A 17,267-nucleotide genomic window follows, 5' to 3' on the forward strand; every position below is an offset into this window, starting at 1 on the left:
ATGAAGATGCCTTCGCCCGTAGGAGTCCTGGCTCTGCGGGCCAACCTCTTCATTGCCTACACCTATGAGATAGAGAGTCTTGCTCTCGCTGAAGCCACCGACCTCTCCATCCAGATGGCTAGCGTGGTCACTGAAGCCAAGACAACACCCGCTGATGACATGGAGATCTCAGAACTGGAGCTTCCACATGCCTTCGCCAAGTCCAAGGAAATCAAGGAGGTCGGCCTCGGCCTCGACGACGTCTCCAAGACTGTGAAGATTGGGGATCACCTTGACCCCAAATAGGAAAGCACGCTCATCTCCTTCCTATGTGCCAATGCCAATGTGTTTGCTTAGAAACCTGTAGACATGCCAGGGATACCACGGGAGAAGATTGAGCACTCCTTGAATGTCTCGCCGACCGCCAAACCGATCAAGCAGAAACTCGACCGATTCGCGCTAGACAAGAAGGAGGCTATTAGGGTAGAAATAAAATGGCTCTTAGCTACCAGGTTTATAAAAGAAGTGTATCATCTAGATTGGTTAGCAAACCCTATTCTCGTTCGAAAAAAGAATGAAGAATGGAGAATGTGCGTTGATTATACTGATCTTAACAAACACTACCCTAAAGACCCCTTTGGCTTGCCTCGGATAGACGAGGTTGTAGACTCTACCACTGGCTATGAACTACTCTCCTTCCTTGTCTGTTACTCTAGCTATCATTAGATCTCCCTCAAGGAAGAAGACCAGATCACGACATCATTCATTACGCCTTTCGGTGCATACTGCTACAAAACTATGTCCTTCAGACTCAAGAACGCTGGGGCTACCTATCAAAGGGCCATCCAGATGTGCCTCGACCAACAGATCAGCCGCAATGTCGAAGCTTACATCGATGACGTGGTCATCAAGACCAAGACAGCCGACAACCTTATCGCTGACCTCGAAGAAACCTTCGCCAACCTGAACAAGTACTGATGGAAGCTGAACCCTTCAAACTACATCTTTGGAGTTCCATCCGGTATACTGCTGGGCTACATCGTCAGCGCTCGAGGTATCGAACATAACCCTGAAAAGGTCTCTGCCATCACCAATATGAAACGGCCAACATGCGTCAAGGATATACAGAAGCTTACAGGCTGCATGGCTGCTTTAAGTCATTTCATATCACGCCTCGGCGAAAAAGGGCTACCATTCTTCAAACTCCTCAAGGCCTCCGAGCGGTTCTCCTGGTCGAAAGAAGTAGACTCAGCTTTTGAATAGCTCAAGGTGTTCTTAACAAAGCCGCCGATCATGACAACGCCAAGACCAAATGAGACTCTACTAATATACATTGCCGCCACTTCTCATGTTGTGAGCACAGCTATTGTCGTCGAACGCGAGGAGGCTGGGCACGCCTATAAAGTACAACGTCCAGTTTACTTAATCAGTGAGGTACTCAATGAGCCCAAAACTCATTATCCTCAGGTACAAAAGCTGTTATATGCCATTCTTATTACGTCGCTCAAACTCCGCCACTACTTCGAATACTACAAGATCGCCATGGTCACAGAGTTCCCTCTGGGAGACATTCTCCGCAACAAAAAGGCCAATGGCTGCATCATTAAGTGGGCCATTAAGCTTGGCACATATTCCATCGAATTCAAAAGCAGACCTACCATTAAGTCACAGGCGCTCGCTGATTTCGTCACTGAATGGACCGAGATCCAAGAGCCCATCGCCGCTACTTGCCCCGAACACTAGGTGATGTACTTCGATGGCGCCCTTAACATCAATGGCGCTAGTGCGGGCATTCTGTTCATTACACCGACCAAGGATAAGCTACGCTACGTTCTCCGTATACACTTTCTGGCCTCCAACAACACCGTGGAAATATGAATCGTGTCTCCATGGTCTCCGTATAGCTGTCGAGCTTGGCGTTAAATGCCTCATGGTGTACGGGGACTCCGCACTGGTTATCAACCAGCTCAACAAGGACTGGTCCTATTCCAGTGAGAAGATGGATGCATACTGCGCCAAAATCAGGAAACTCGAAGGAAAAGTCTACGGCATCGAGTATCACCATGTGGTACGTGACCAAAATCAACTCGCCGATCACTTATCCAAGCTGGGCTCTTCTCGCACCGCGATACCACCAGGGGTCTTTGTTCAAGATCTCCTGGCGCCATCCATCAAAGAAGATAAGGAAGTCAAAGAGGTTCCCCCTACCGAGCAGTTGGTACTTGTGGTACCTTCGCCGGTCGCCGATTAGAGGGAGCAATTCATCAAGTACCTCACCAGCGCCAAGGTACCCGCTGACAAGACTGAAACTGAATGCCTAGTTTGGCGAAGCAAGCTTTACGTCCCGACACCATAATCGAGAGGTGCAAGGCAGCATGAGAGAACTTCAAGACCTTCAACCATGATGCCATTATGACCATCGCTACCCATGTCCTCGCGGTTGTTCGGTCACATTACCCGACCATCGACCTTCAGTCGATAGGGGGTGGGTTCGCCGAAGGACTGGACAACACGGGGACCCAGCAGCTAGAGGATGAAGTGGAAGACATAGCGAAGATGCTGGCCAACGATACAGATCTGTTCGGTGAGATGGATGGTAACAGTGGAGCTCAGTAATCTGCTCATAGATTACCATCTGTAAAAGCTTGACAGTGTAATTAGAATGCGCGAAAGCGCAAGAAACAATTATTTATCGAATAAATGTTATAAGGTGCATGTATATGTAATATATGCAGTTTGCTTGTATTTTGGCAAAAAAATCTTTGCAGTTTCAATCCTGACGCGATTATGCGTACTTCAAATAACGTCCGAACAGTTGGTCTGCTACTGATCCCTATGGCCTTGGCCAGCCCATAGTCTATAACATCGAGCACGGAGCCCGTGCATGTGTAGGAGTAACAGGCGTGACCCAGGAACCGCAGCTGACCACCCATGACGCAAAGCGCAGAGCCCGTGGCACGTGTAGGGAGAGATCGGTGACTGGGTCTTCTCCATAAAAAACAGCGCGGAACATGTGCTGCTCGGCAGTTGCTGTACGAACTTGGAGATAAAAGCAGTATAAGCGGCGTCCAAGCAATGTATTCTATGTTGAACTCTCGGCCTTGGCTGACCCATAGTCCATAACATCGAGCTCGGAGCCCGTAGACATGTAGGACAAACGGGTGTGACCAAGGAACCGTAGCCGACCGCCCATAACGTAGAGCATAGAGCCCGTAGCACGTGTAGGGAAGGTTTGTTGCTCTCTTGTCATGGGTTCCAGCTCTTTCAGGACTGACTGATTGGAGGTGGGGATGGTGGATGTCTAAGCAGCGCACTGAGTCTAGGACTCAGGAGCGGGGGCTTGGAGTCCAAGTTTGGACGAGGACCTAGACCCCATGATAGGAGAGTGGTGGGTTGGTCCTGCTTGTGCCTGGTGTACAAGCAGGGCGTGTGTTTTGGGGTACCCAGCTGGGCACATTGATTAGCGAATCACCGGGTGATCCGGTACAGCTTGTCTACAGTCTAGCACCGTAGTAAGAACTGAAAGATGAAAGGTGGTGAAATGGAACTATTTGCTCAACTCTTGCTTGAAAGTAGAACATATGTTTACATAGAATGGGTAGATAATGAACTAATCATGACCGCTAATAATAAACATATATAAGGATGCACTATTAATATTGCTTTCCACAAAAAGAAAAACAAACAAACCATAAAGCTTATCATATCCCTTGGACTCGGGAAATTATTCTGTTTACACCAGAATTTGGTAGAAGGATCTCACAAGCTTGGGAGCTCCTAGGATCATGACAGCAGGGGATCAGTTGTGTGCAGATCAAAACCAGCTGATTAGGATGCAACGCTAGAATCAGTTTTCTTCAGATAGCGCCAGTAGATAACGACGAAGGCTATGATCGGCGCTGAGATGAGACATACGGGACTCTACAAAAGGGAAAGATTAGAGTCCAAGTTATCCTAAATTAGGAATGTTTTCATTGTGCCAAAGATTGTATTAAGTCGTACTCGAGTAGGGCTCATTTTAGGCCCCGGGTATAAATACCAAAACCCGACGATTGTAAACATGAACCAATCAATCAAATACAAGTCAATTACTTTTTTTTGGCTCCGGCCACCCCTTAGGAGTAGGAGTAGAGTAGATATCGGTGAGTTCTTCGGCAAGTATGGCTACATCGATCCGATCGACCTCCACTGCTTGTTGTAAGTACCGTCATGGTTTATACCTCTGTTCGTATGGCTGCATCGATCCGGTCGACCCCCACTGCGGCTCTAGTATAAGCTAGTTATTGACTCTTACCTAATTCAAGTATGGTCTATGTGATTCTGCCTCACACCCCACTGCTTGAATTGGATCAAGGTCAAGTTATCGGCTCTATCTTAGAATGGCAGTCTTTGGTAGATTCATTAAGTTACCGATATTGCTTATTGCTTTCATTGCTTATCTAATTACAACAATATCACTCTGCCCGATTAAGATTGATCTGGAGCAGCCTTATATCTTGTTTAACTCATCATTTGCTAATCTAAAACTGATCTAATCTACATTTTAAGCGATGAGTTATGTTTTTTATCGGCTGTTTTCCATCAATCTTAATCGTGCATAGCGTGCGGTTAAGGCATGTTTGATCTTGAGTAGATCTATTGGTTAGCGAGAACCGTTTCATGGCCCGTCATCACGACCTATGGGATTCTGCCTCTCACCCCACTATTGGCACCGTGGAGTGGGGATCATTGGTTAACAGACCCGTTCCTGAGAAGACATGACCTTAACTGTGCGCTATGCCTGAATCGGCTATTTAGCCGATATCGAATTCTTTCACGGACAGTTCACATCACGAGATCATTGAAGTAGAGATAAGTTGAAAGATGTGTTAGTCCCATGATCTTGTTATTGTGTTATGGCCTACATGATTCTGCCTCATGCCCCACTGATATTAGTAATGAGTTAGGGTCGTCGAGTCTATTGTTGTTTCTATGGCCTACATGATTCTGCCTCATGCCCCACTGGTCATGGTGATAGATGAGATCTAACATGTTCATTAGATTTATCTTTATTAAATGATTAAGTGATGTTGAATTGTTTCTTTATACAAAAAGGAGTTCGGTTGCTCGTAATTATTGGCTCAGTATGGACCGATCATCATTGATATCTCATTGCCATTGATTAATTTTTGTTTAAATGATATTTATCCTAAATGATAACCAATTCTCCTCACATGACCCCATGAGGTCTAACTGACTTATTCTCATAAATATACTGGAATCGACTATTTAGCTGATTTCCTTCCATATCGGCTCTCACAGCCGTACATTCGGGACTGTCTGGCAACACCAGTAAGTTCCGCCCTTAACTAATGATGAACTTTCTCTCCTTGTCAATTGCAGGGTCAAATTAACTGGCAGTCCTCACGAGGATTATGCAGGATCGACCACCCCTACGCTGAAGCTAGGCGGATCTGCTCCATCAAGCGGACCCTTCTGGCTTGCTGCGTGTGTCCTCGGCACGGGATGAAATTCTATGTCGACACACATTTCTGGCATGCCCAGTGGGACACCACAGTCATCATGGCGGTTCACAACAATGATAGCATCCTTATGGTACATTATGAAGACCTGCCTGATTAAGATAAGGATACCATCAACAAAGCTACGGAAGAATTTTAGAAGAAGTGTTTATTGTCCTATACCAAAACACGTGACAACACAATTATTCAAAAATTTCTACTTCCAAGAGTTCTACTACATGGGCAGACAGATACGGTCGAAGCTGAAGACATGCGTTTCTTTACGAAAGCCATAGACAAGTCTGTTCGTGATGCCATATCAAGCCGCAATGAAGCTTTCGTTAACACATTTCACAATGCCATGAAAGAGGCGATTCATGGAATTCCAGTTGGTCAGGTTGGATCAACTTGTTATAATATTCTAGATCCATTGACCCAAGGGACTAATCAAGTCGATACCAGTCATCAAGAAGCAACACCAACTGGTAATGGTGGCGTCCAGACACTTCAAGGTTCGTCTGAACAAACTCCGGGTACTGCTACAAATCAGATACAGTACAATCCTAGACCGTCAGTACAACATGTGCAGCAGCTGGCGGGGCAAAGTCAAAACCAGATGATCAATTTTGGCACATCAGGCCACATATCGTCGTCGGCTCAGAAGATAGCACCATCCGTTCAGAGGATCCGTAGAGATATAGATCCTTATGTCTATAATCAGAGACTTCAAGCAGCAAACCAACAAATGACCCAACAGACTGAGATTCCATAAGGCTATCATTATGGCACGGATTATAACACCCTCCACATGATACCAAATCCAGGATATCAAGGCACGCAGGATTTCAATCCATAGACGGGTCAGCAAGTACCGAGAAATCCAAATCCGCAAGCTGATGAGTTGCTGCTCAAGGTAACCGAGATGATGAAGAATCAGTTCGGTCTGAAGCCAAAAGGAGTGACTTTTTCGTACAAATGCCCATATCCAGAATTGTATGATTTGGTCGCTCTTCTTGCAAATTACAGGCTCCCAGAGTTCGCTAAGTTCACTTGTCAAGATGGTACAAGCACAATAGAACACGTTAGTTGGTATCTTACACAATTGGGCGAAGCATCAGTTGAGGATGCCCATCGAGTTCATTTCTTCTCCTTGTCCCTATTAGGGCCAGCCTTCTCTTGGTACTTGTCATTACCAGTCAACTCTATTGCCAATTGGGCCGACCTAGAGAAGAAGTTTCATACATATTTTTACACTGGGACTGGAGAGAAGAAAATAACCGATTTGACAACCATAAGACAGAGGACTAATGAATAAGGCATTGAATTTCTTTAGAGATTCTGAGAGACTAAGAATCTATGTTTCTCATTGAGCTTGGCCAATGATAAACTTGCTGCTTTAGCCATCCACGGAATGCTGCCGATGTGGAAAGAGAAACTGCTAGGACATGAATTTGATAACTTGGGTCAATTGGCTCAACGAGTGGCAACACTTAATAGCCAATTCTAGAGCATACATAGAGATACCTGATTCCAGAAGAGTACCTCAATGGACGAAGCTTACGATCCATATTCAGTCGATGATGGCTATGAAGATGAAGAAGAAGAGGTTGCTGCAGTTGAATGGAATTGGGGCAAGAAGACAGTGATGGTGTCAAATCCTTGGGGAAGAGGAGTTGAGGAGAGTTATGACTTTGATGTTACCAAATCAGACAAGCTCTTTGTTTTCTTGCTTGAGAAGGGGCAGATCAAGTTGCCTGATGGTCATGTCATGTTGCCCCCTGATCAGTTGAAGAACAAGAAGTTCTGCAAATTCCATAACGCTACTTCTCATTCCACTAATGAATGTAGAATCTTCAGGCAGCATATACAGAGAGCTATTTAGCAAGGGAGGCTCAAATTCGATACACCTCAGAAGATGAAAGTCGATGATAATCCTTTCCCAGGAGATCAGAACATGTTGATGCTAGGCTGTTCAAAGGAAAAACTAAGGTCCTAACATCGACCAAATCAAGAGAAGCTGGGACAGTTGATCCCAAAATGCAAATATCGGCTGATGAGTATAGAGAGATTAGAAAACGTCATGCCGAACAAAAGAGCCAATACGAGCAGAGGAAGATGTCGAAAGCAGAGACGTTAAAGCCACGGGTCACATCTCGGATTCTGTTGAATAAATGGCAGTGGCAGAAGGAAAAGGATTATCAACGTTGGTTAAAAGATCAAGCATACCAGCATCAATTAGAAGAAGAGAGGTATGAAAGGGAACAAGTTGAATTACATTGGAATTGTCTCTTCTTTAGGCATTGCTGGAATGAAGGTTTGGAGTTGCCTACCAGACACGACTGTCTAGAATGTAGCAATTAATATCAGGAGTATAGACAATCTCAAACCAACCGCCGGTCTATCCAGACTCAAGATGCATATCATCATAACAACATGGATTGGTGCTTAAAAAATGAAAGTGTTCATGATCGGTTGGGAAAAAGAGTCATTGGACAGGACTGGGCTGATCATGAAGAGGAAGGCACTAAAAGAAGATACACATGGCAGGAAGGCCAGTGGTGCCTAGGAGATTTGGCGAGAAGCTAAAAGAGGAGGGTGCAGCGCCTAAGGAATAGAGAGATGGAACAGGCTCAGGCACCTGGTAAAACTTAAGTATGGCGTACCAAGCAGATAGCTGATAAGAGGCAACCATCCAGAATTCAGAGATCCGACAGATCAGGAAGTTTATTCAGACTTTGACGAGTCAGAGTATGAAGAGATGATTGCCAAGTTAATAGTTGTGCAGCAAGCAATATTTGATAAGCTAGTCAAGCATCGGCACTTAAAGGCTTTATATATGAAAGGTTTTGTTGATGGGAAGCTGATGAACAAGATGTTGGTGGACAGAGGTGCTTTTGTCAATCTTATGCCATACACCACTTTTCATAAGCTTGGCAAGGGACCAGGAGATTTGCTTGAGACCGACATGATGCTTAGAGACTTTAGAGGAAATACATCCAAGACCTAAGGGGCAATAAACGTCGAACTAACAATCAGGAGTAAAACTCTGCTCACCACGTTCTTTGTCATTGATGGGAAAGGATCATACAATTTACTCCTTGGTCATGATTGGATTCATGTGAATTGCTGCATACCATCGACCATGCATCAGTGTTTGATTCAATGGCATGGAGATGATGTCGAACTAGTTCATGCTGATGAGTCCGTAAGCATCGCAATAACCGATCCAGTCTTTTGGGAACTAGGAGATTTCGAGTGTTTTTCTGGCAAGTCATGGGATGGAGGTTTCATCAAGATCAACAATGAAATGGTTTTTCTGTTGCTGTCAAAATTCAGAGTCAGTGGCGAAAGCCAACAGCCAATCCAAGCAGTTGGCTTTGAGAATTTGGATAATCCAATAGATGGCACAAATGGCAAACTAGGATAGGGCTTCACGTCGGCCGATGAATTAGAAGAGATAGATATTGGTCCTAGAGATAGACCTAGGCCGACGTACGTAAGTGCTAAGTTGGATCCCGAGTATAAACAAGAATTGATTGATTTATTAAAGGAATTCAAGGATTGCTTTGCTTGGGAATACTATGAGATGCCTGGTTTGGACCGATCGATTGTCGAACATCAGTTGCTAATCAAACCTGGACATTGGCCGTTTAAACAAGCTCCAAGGAGATTCAACCCAAATGTGCTTGATGATATCAAAAAGGAGACTAAGAGGTTGCTGGAAGCAAAATTTATCCAACCGTGTCGATATGCGGAGTGGATATCGAATGTTGTCCCTGTATATAAGAATAATGAGAAATTGAGGGTTTGCATTGATTTCAGGGATCTGAATAGAGCCACACCTATGGACGGTTATCCAATGTCGATAGCTGATATGTTAGTGGATGCAGCAGCCAAACACAAGGTTATTAGCTTCATGTACGGTAATGCAGGATATAACCAAATTTTCATGGCTGAGGAAGACATAGCAAAGACCACTTTCAGGTGCCCTGGTGCAATCGGTCTATTTGAATGGATCGTGATGACCTTTGATTTGAAGAATGCCGGTGCAACTTATCAAAGGGCAATGAATTACATTTTCCATAAGTTGATCGACAGGATTATTGAGATTTACATCGATGATGTGATGGTAAAATCCAAGGGATACAAAGAACACCTAGCTGACTTGCGAGAAACCTTGGAATGCATGAGGAAGCATGGTTTGAAGATGAATCCTAACAAGTGTGCTTTTGGAGTATCAGCCGGACAATTTTTGGGATTCATGGTTCATGAAAGAGGAATCAAAGTTGGTCAGAAAAGTTTAAAGGCAATTGACGATGCGGTTCCCCCAACCACCAAAATAGAGTTACAGTCTCTGCTGGGAAAGATTCATTTCATCAGAAGATTCATTTCAAATTTGTTAGGAAGGATCCTCCTGTTTTCTCCCTTGCTGAGATTGAAAAGTAATCAAGAATTCACGTGGGGTGACATACAACAGAAGGCGTTTGAAGAAATAAAAGAATATATGAAGTGTCCACCCATACTAGTCCCTCCTCAGCAAGGTAAGCCATTTAAGTTGTACATATCGGCTGACGATAAGACAATTGGATCAACCCTGATTAAAGAATTCGATGGGAAAGAGAGGGTTGTTTTCTATTTAAGTAGGAGGCTACTGGATCTAGAAACAAGATATTCTCCCATCGAAAGGTTATGCTTATGTTTATATTTCTCTTGCACTAAATTATGACACTACTTATTATCAGCCGAGTGCATGGTTGTTTCCAAGGCTGATGTGGTTAAGCACATGTTATCAATGCAATACTAAATGGAAGAATGGGAAAGTGGATTCTTGTGTTATCGGAATTTGACTTGAAGTACGAATCGGCTAAAGCAGTCAAAGGATAGGTAATGGCCGATTTTATCACTTAGCATCACAAGCCAAGCATTAGTTATGCAGAACCGATGCCCTAGACACTGTTGTTTGATGGATCATCATGCAAGCAGGGTGGTGGCATTGGTATTGTTATCATTTCGCCTTAGGGGGCAAGCTTTGAGTTTGCTTTCCCAGCTGAACCAATAGTTATTAACAATCAAGTGGAGTATGAGGCTATTCTCAAAGGACTTCAACTTCTCCATGAAGTAAAGGCCGAAGCAATTGAGGTATTTGGAGATTCACAGTTAATTATTAATCAGTTGATCAGCTTATATGAGTGCAAAGAAGAGACTTTGAAAGAATACTATGATGGCTGCCAAAAGTTAATCAAGGAGTTTCTTCACATATCCCAAGAGCGCAAAACCAAGAAGCTAACTGTCTGGCTCAAAGTGCATCTGGGTATCGAGTATTTCGGGAAATATTGAGTAGTGAAGCCTCAATTGATGATTGGAGAGTTGAAATAGCCAATTACCTTAGGGATCCATCTCAGAAAGTTATTAGGAAGCTAAGGTATAAGTCGACTAAATATGTTTTGTTGGATGAGCAGTTATATTATAAAATAGTCGACAGAGTGTTGCTCAAATGCTTAAACCAAGAAGAAGCTAAGGTATTGATGGGAGAAGTGCATGAAGGGATATGTGGAGCTCATCAATCGGCTCATAAGATGAAATGGATTATTCGCAGAACTGGATATTTCTGGCCAACAATACTAGAATACTGTTTTGAATACTACAAGGGATGCCAAGACTATCAATGTTTTGGTAATATCCAGAAATCACCTGTGTCGGCCATGAACCCAATAATCAAGCCATGGTCGTTTTAGGGCCGGGGAATTTATTTGATTAGCCAAATCTTTCCACCCTCAAGCAAGGGGCATAAGTTCATATTGGTGGCAATAGACTACTTCACCAAATGGGTTGAGGCAGTTCCCCTAAAAATGGTAACTTCAAAAAATATGGTTGATTTTGTCAAGGAGCATATCGTGTATCATTTTGGGATTCCTCAAACAATCACTACCGATCAAGGGACCATGTTCACATTAGAGGAATTCAGAGATTTTGCTACCAGTATGGGGATCAAGCTGCTAAATTCATCTCCTTACTATGCTCAAGCTAATGGTCAGGCAGAGGAGTCCAATCAAATTATGATTAAGCTGATCAAGAAGAAAATTGAGGAACAACCAAGGAAGTGGCATTCGAGGCTTAATGAGGCATTATGGGCATACAGGATGGCCTATCATGGTTCAATTAAAACATCACCTTACGAACTTGTGTATGGCCATAACGTAGTTCTTCCTTAGGAAATTCAGACTGGATCGAGGCGTGTTATGTTATAGAGCGATTTGACAGCTGAAGTCTAGAAAAATCTTATGATGGATGGCTTAGAAGACTTAAGTTGCCTTTGGCTGTGGGCTCTCGAAAATATTGAAGCCAATAAACTGAGAGTCGCAAGATATTACAATAAAAAGGTCAAGAATAAGCAAATTTTTGAAGGAGATTTGGTTTGGAAAGTGAAATTGCCGATCGGGTCAAAGGACAGCAAGTTCGGCAAATGGTCACCCAATTGGGAAGGGCCTTATCGGATCAAACGTTGTGCTCCTAGTAATGCGTATATTCTGGAGACACTAGGAGGAGAAGAAGAGTTTGGCCGAGCAATCAATGGGAAATATCTGAAGAAATATTATCCCAGCGTTTGGATTAACAGTTAAAAAACCAATTTGTTCGGTTGACAGCTCTAATAGCCGATGTCAGAAAGGTATCACCTTTAGTGCAAAAAATGAACCTAAAAGAACAAAAGTTGGTACAATGCGTATCGCCTATAGGGGGAAAGCAAGCATGGATGAAGTAATATGCATAATACAAAGTGCGAAAACAAAGGAAAATCATTCATGACGAGGGAATTGTTTGCTAAAAAATCACTTATTACAAGCTACGGGTTGGAGAACAATTTGCTCACTACATCGTCGGCCGAAGTATTGAAAGCTATAGAGTTGGCGATGCTAGATAATTCCTCAGTCAAACATTCATGATCCCCGAGGGGCACTGCATCTAGGAAACCATGAGGAAGAAGCTGAAGATTGTGGCCAGAGCGGACTTGTGTAGTGGCCAACGCTGTGGCAGTGCCATGGCAAACACCATGGAGAGCGACCTCCCTGACGCGGTTTGGAACGTCATGCAAACGGATTGCCAGAATAGTGCCCCTGGCATTAACAAACCCCGCCGCATGATCTGTGGCTGATCGAAGGCTTTTCAACTGAGCAGTTAGATCTAAAAATTCAAAGGAAGGGACGATCAGAAAATCTCAAAAGCAAAAGTTAAGAAAAGCTAAGAAGATTGTGGTAGCCTTCTCACCTATGATTCTAGCTTCAGCCTTGGCCAGCTGTTCCCTTAGGTCGGCCTCGAAAGACGATTAGATTTGAATCATGGCCAGAGCCGATTCCACGAGGGAAAGGCAGTTGGATAGACTCTGATCAGTCCGATCAATGGAAGCGATTAGATCAACATTATCGATCTGCCTCCTCGGATAACTAGGGAGCTGGCAATGAATCAGTGTTGAGGATGATCCCGACGGCTGAGCCGGGTTGACCCTGTGCTCCGGAATGAGGGGGATATCCCGAGTGGCACCTTCCCGGTGATGAAGGCATTGGCGTGATGATGCAGGCTCGTTAAGAGCCTCCTCAGCAGGTCTCTTGCTGTTCTCCATGATCTCAAGCCTACAGAAGAGCCGGAACTATACTAAGGATGCAGAAGGTTTGAGACAAGACAGGTAGCGTTCGGAGCCCCAGCCGTGGTCTGTATATATAGCCCAGGGAGGCAAGGAGATGGATTTAGCCGAGGATGTGAAAACTGAAAACAGATACAGAAACAGATCGGCATTCTAGATTTCAGGGGATAGATAACGAAGAGATAACAAATTCGAGCTTATTGCTTCCCCAGATTACAAAATGTCATGGGTGAGTACAAAGAATTTACATTGACCAGAAATTAACCCCCAAGACTTCTTTGGATTGAAGGGAGTCTGGGTCCCCACGAGGCCGAAGGTTATCAAGAATTAAGTCACATCAGCAAGTTAGCAAACTTATGTCAGGAGAAAGGGAAAGGCTGCCCGCTTAATAGACGCCTAACTAGTCTCTTGAAGACTAGGAATTGCAGGAAAGAAGCCTGTGGCTCTCCCAGTGGGCGTTTGATGAAGCAAACAAGGGAAAAGTGTCCACACATTCTAGCCCTTGCAAACACTAGAATAGCTCTGCGAGCCTAGTGAGAACACGCAGGCGGCATCACAAGACTTCTTCTAGCCACAGCAGCTGATTCTCTTGCTCGACAAGGTGCTAGAATGAGCGACAAAATCACCCTACACACAAGAATTCTTCTAACCACTCAGGATCTTCATAGCAAAGAGATGAACCATGGAGGGTCCAATGAAGTCAGAGCTCGAGAGGGCAGGAAGAAGAGAAACATAGCTAAATAGTTGAGTTGCTCTCGCTGGGGTCGGATAGGCATTTTATAGCTAGTCTGGGAAAATGAATCCAAGTGCCCATGAAACAGTGATGCTCTTGTGAGAAGTTTTGAGGCATGGGCTCGTGAATGGATGCAAACAGCGACAAATAGTGGGCCCCGGATCAAGGTTCTCTACCAGTGACTGTGGACCAATCAGGGATGCAGACATGATAATTTTGGAATAAAATTACTTTTATCCCAAAATTGGGGGCATGTGTTTACACCGGAATTTGGTAGAAGGATCTCAGAAGCTCGGGAGCTCCCAGGATCATGACAGCAGGGGATCAGTTGCGTGCAGATCGAAACCAACTGATTCGGATGCAACGCTAGAATCGACTTTCTTCAGATAGCGCCAGTAGATAACGACGGAGGCTATGATCGGCACTGAGATGAGACATGCTGGACTCTACAAAAAGGGAAAGATTAGAGTCCAAGTTATCTTAAATTAGGAATGTTTTCATTATGCCAAAGATTGTATTAAGTCATACTCGAGTAGGGCTCATTTTAGGCCCCGGGTATACATACCAAACCCTGACTATTGTAAACATGAACCAATCAATCAAATACAAGTCAATTAGTTTTTTCAGCTCTGGCCACCCCTTAGGAGTAGGAGTAGAGTAGATCTCGGCGAGTTCTTCGGCAAGTATGGCTGCATTGATTCGGTCAACCTCCACTGCTTGTTGTAAGTACCGTCATGGTTTATACCTCTGTTCGTATGGCTACATCGATCCGGTCGACCCCCACTATGGCTCTGGTATAAGCTAGTTATCGACTCTTGCCTATTTCAAGTATGGCTTGTGTGATTCTGCCTCACACCCCACTACTTGAATTGGATCAAGGTCAAGTTATCGGCTCTATCTTAGAATAGCAGTCTTTGGTAGATTCATTAAGTTACCGATATTGCTTATTGCTTTCATTGCTTATCTAATTACAGCAATATCACTCTGCCCGATTGAGATTGATCTAGATCGGCCTTATATCTTGTTTAACTCATCATTTGCTAATCTAAAACTGATCTAATCTACATCTTAAGCGATGAGTTATGTTTTTTATCGGTTGTTTTGCGTCAATCTTAATCATGCATAGCGTGCGGTTAAGGCATGTTCAATCTTGAGTAGATCTATCGGTTAGCAAGAATTGTTTCATGGCCCGTCATCATGGCCTGTGGGATTCTACCTCTTACCCCACTGTTGACACCGTGGAGTGGGGATAGTTGGTTAATAGACCCATTCCTGAGAAGACATGACCTTAACTGTGTGCTATGCCTGAATTGGCTATTTAGCCGATATCGAATGCTTTCACGGACAGTTCACATCACGAGATTGTTGAAGTAGAGATAAGTTGAAAGATGTGTTAGCCCCATGATCTTGTTATTGTGTTATGGCCTGCATGATTCTACCTCATGCCCCACTGATATTAGTAATGAGTTAGGGTTGTCGAGTCTATTGTTGTTTCTACGGCCTGCATGATTTTGCCTCATGCCCCACTGGTCATGGTGATAGATGAGATCTAACATGTTCATTAGATTTATCTTTATTAAATGATTAAGTGATGTTGAATTGTTTCTTTATACAAAAAGGAGTTCGGTTGCTCGTAATCATTGGCTCAGTATGGACCGATCATCATTGATATCTCATTGCCATTGATTAATTTTCGTTTAAATGATGTTTATCCTGAATGATAACCGATTCACCTCACACGACCCCATGAGCTCTAACTGACTTATTCTCATGAATATACTGGAATCGACTATTTAGCCGATTTCCTTCCATATCGGCTCTCACAACCGTACATTCGGGACTGTCTGGCAGCACCGGTAAGTTCCGCCCTTAACTACTGATGAACTTTCTCTCCTTGTCAATTGTAGGGTCAAATTAACTGGCACACCTCAGGAGGATTGCGTAGGATCAACCACCCCTGCGTTGAAGCTAGGCGGATCTGCTCCATCGAGCGGACCCTTCCGACTTGCTGCGTGTGTCCTCGGCACGGGACAAAATTCTGTGTCGACATATTCCCACTAGTTGAGTAAGTCTTGTGAGTACATTGTGTACTCAGGGTTTATTTACCCCTGTTGCAGGTGCTGCTTGAGGAGTAGCCATTGTGTGAAGGATTCTTCTAGTGGGCACAGACGGATCCTTGTACATTATCGATAGATGTTTATTTTCATTCCACTGTTTAATTTCCGTACTCTGAATTTGGTAATGTAATAATGTATTTCTAAGAACTCTGATTGTATGAAATGGACTAAGTATTGTAAACTCATCTCATTATTGGATCCTAGAGGAAAAATGTGGATTATTCAAGTTCTCCCTTAGGGTGTGCTCGATGGAATCCGCCTGATGTAGCTTGCTTTCAGGGTGCTTAGTGTCAGGTGGAAGATGAGCACCTCTGAAGGTGTGTTATTTCGAGCGGTTCTACCACTGTGCTCTAGCTCTAGCAGGAAGGACGCCACCACGTTCTGTATCCTGAAAGGTAGGTCCAGGAGGTAGTACCAGAAGCGATCTGGTGGTGGGAGCACCTAACCAGTGGTGATCTGGTGGTGGACGTTAGCCAACATGTAGGACATTTGGTGGCGGTCCAACACAGTGGGGTTAGGGCCTAGACCCTACTGGATCTGATGGGCTAGAACCTCAAGATCTGCTCCCAAGAGCCCTGGCGGAGGGGGTGACACCAGGGGCCCGTGGAGTGGACAAAGCTCGCCGTAGCTATCAGCGATGTAGGTCAGGCTCCCAAAGTTGAGGACCTAGCCTAGAGCGAAGGCATCGGCCATGACGGAGAACTCATTGAGGAAGTAGACACCGCCGTCTGGGGTGGTGCTGCTTGCTCCGGTGATGAGGCGGGTGACTCCAGCCACCATAGAGCCAGAATCACACTTGATGCTGCCCCCTACCTAGCACGCTAGCTATCGCAGGGTGGAAACCATGGTAAGCATGTTGTTTGAGTCGGTGTCAGAGTATGGGGTCTCCAATGGCTCGGGTGGACTCAGGAACATAAGAATCACGTAGAGAAGACGCAACGGTTTATCCTAGTTTGGGTCAATTCGGTCCCTACGTTCAAGAGCTAATGATCCTTATACTCAAGAGCACCCAAAATCTAGGGGGTTACAACAGAGTGTAAAGGAAGAATATTTGGTAGGGGGTTAGCTCAGTGCTAATCCTAAGGTTGCCTCACTGTCAGTGGAGTCTCCCCCTCATTGGAGAGGAAGAAGACGGTAGAATGCGGTGGAGGAGGGGCTCTCGATGCTCCTCTCTGGGTTGCCTTGCTCTCAGTGCAGAGCAAAGGCAGATAGAATGGAATGGAATGTCTAGTGATCAAATCAGGATCCTCCCCCCTCTAGGTCCAAACTTATCCCTTATATAACGAGATAGGTCGGGTACA

The 17,267-nt window shown here is 44.5% G+C and overlaps 1 pseudogene; it reads left to right on the forward strand.

The window, feature by feature from the left end:
- Positions 1-17,267, forward strand: part of LOC136480628 (UDP-glycosyltransferase 89B2-like) — a 29,649-nt pseudogene continuing 12,382 nt past the window's right edge.

This window comes from Miscanthus floridulus, chromosome 9 (assembly GCF_019320115.1).
Source record: "Miscanthus floridulus cultivar M001 chromosome 9, ASM1932011v1, whole genome shotgun sequence".
In the NCBI taxonomy this organism is placed as follows: Eukaryota; Viridiplantae; Streptophyta; class Magnoliopsida; order Poales; family Poaceae; genus Miscanthus; species Miscanthus floridulus.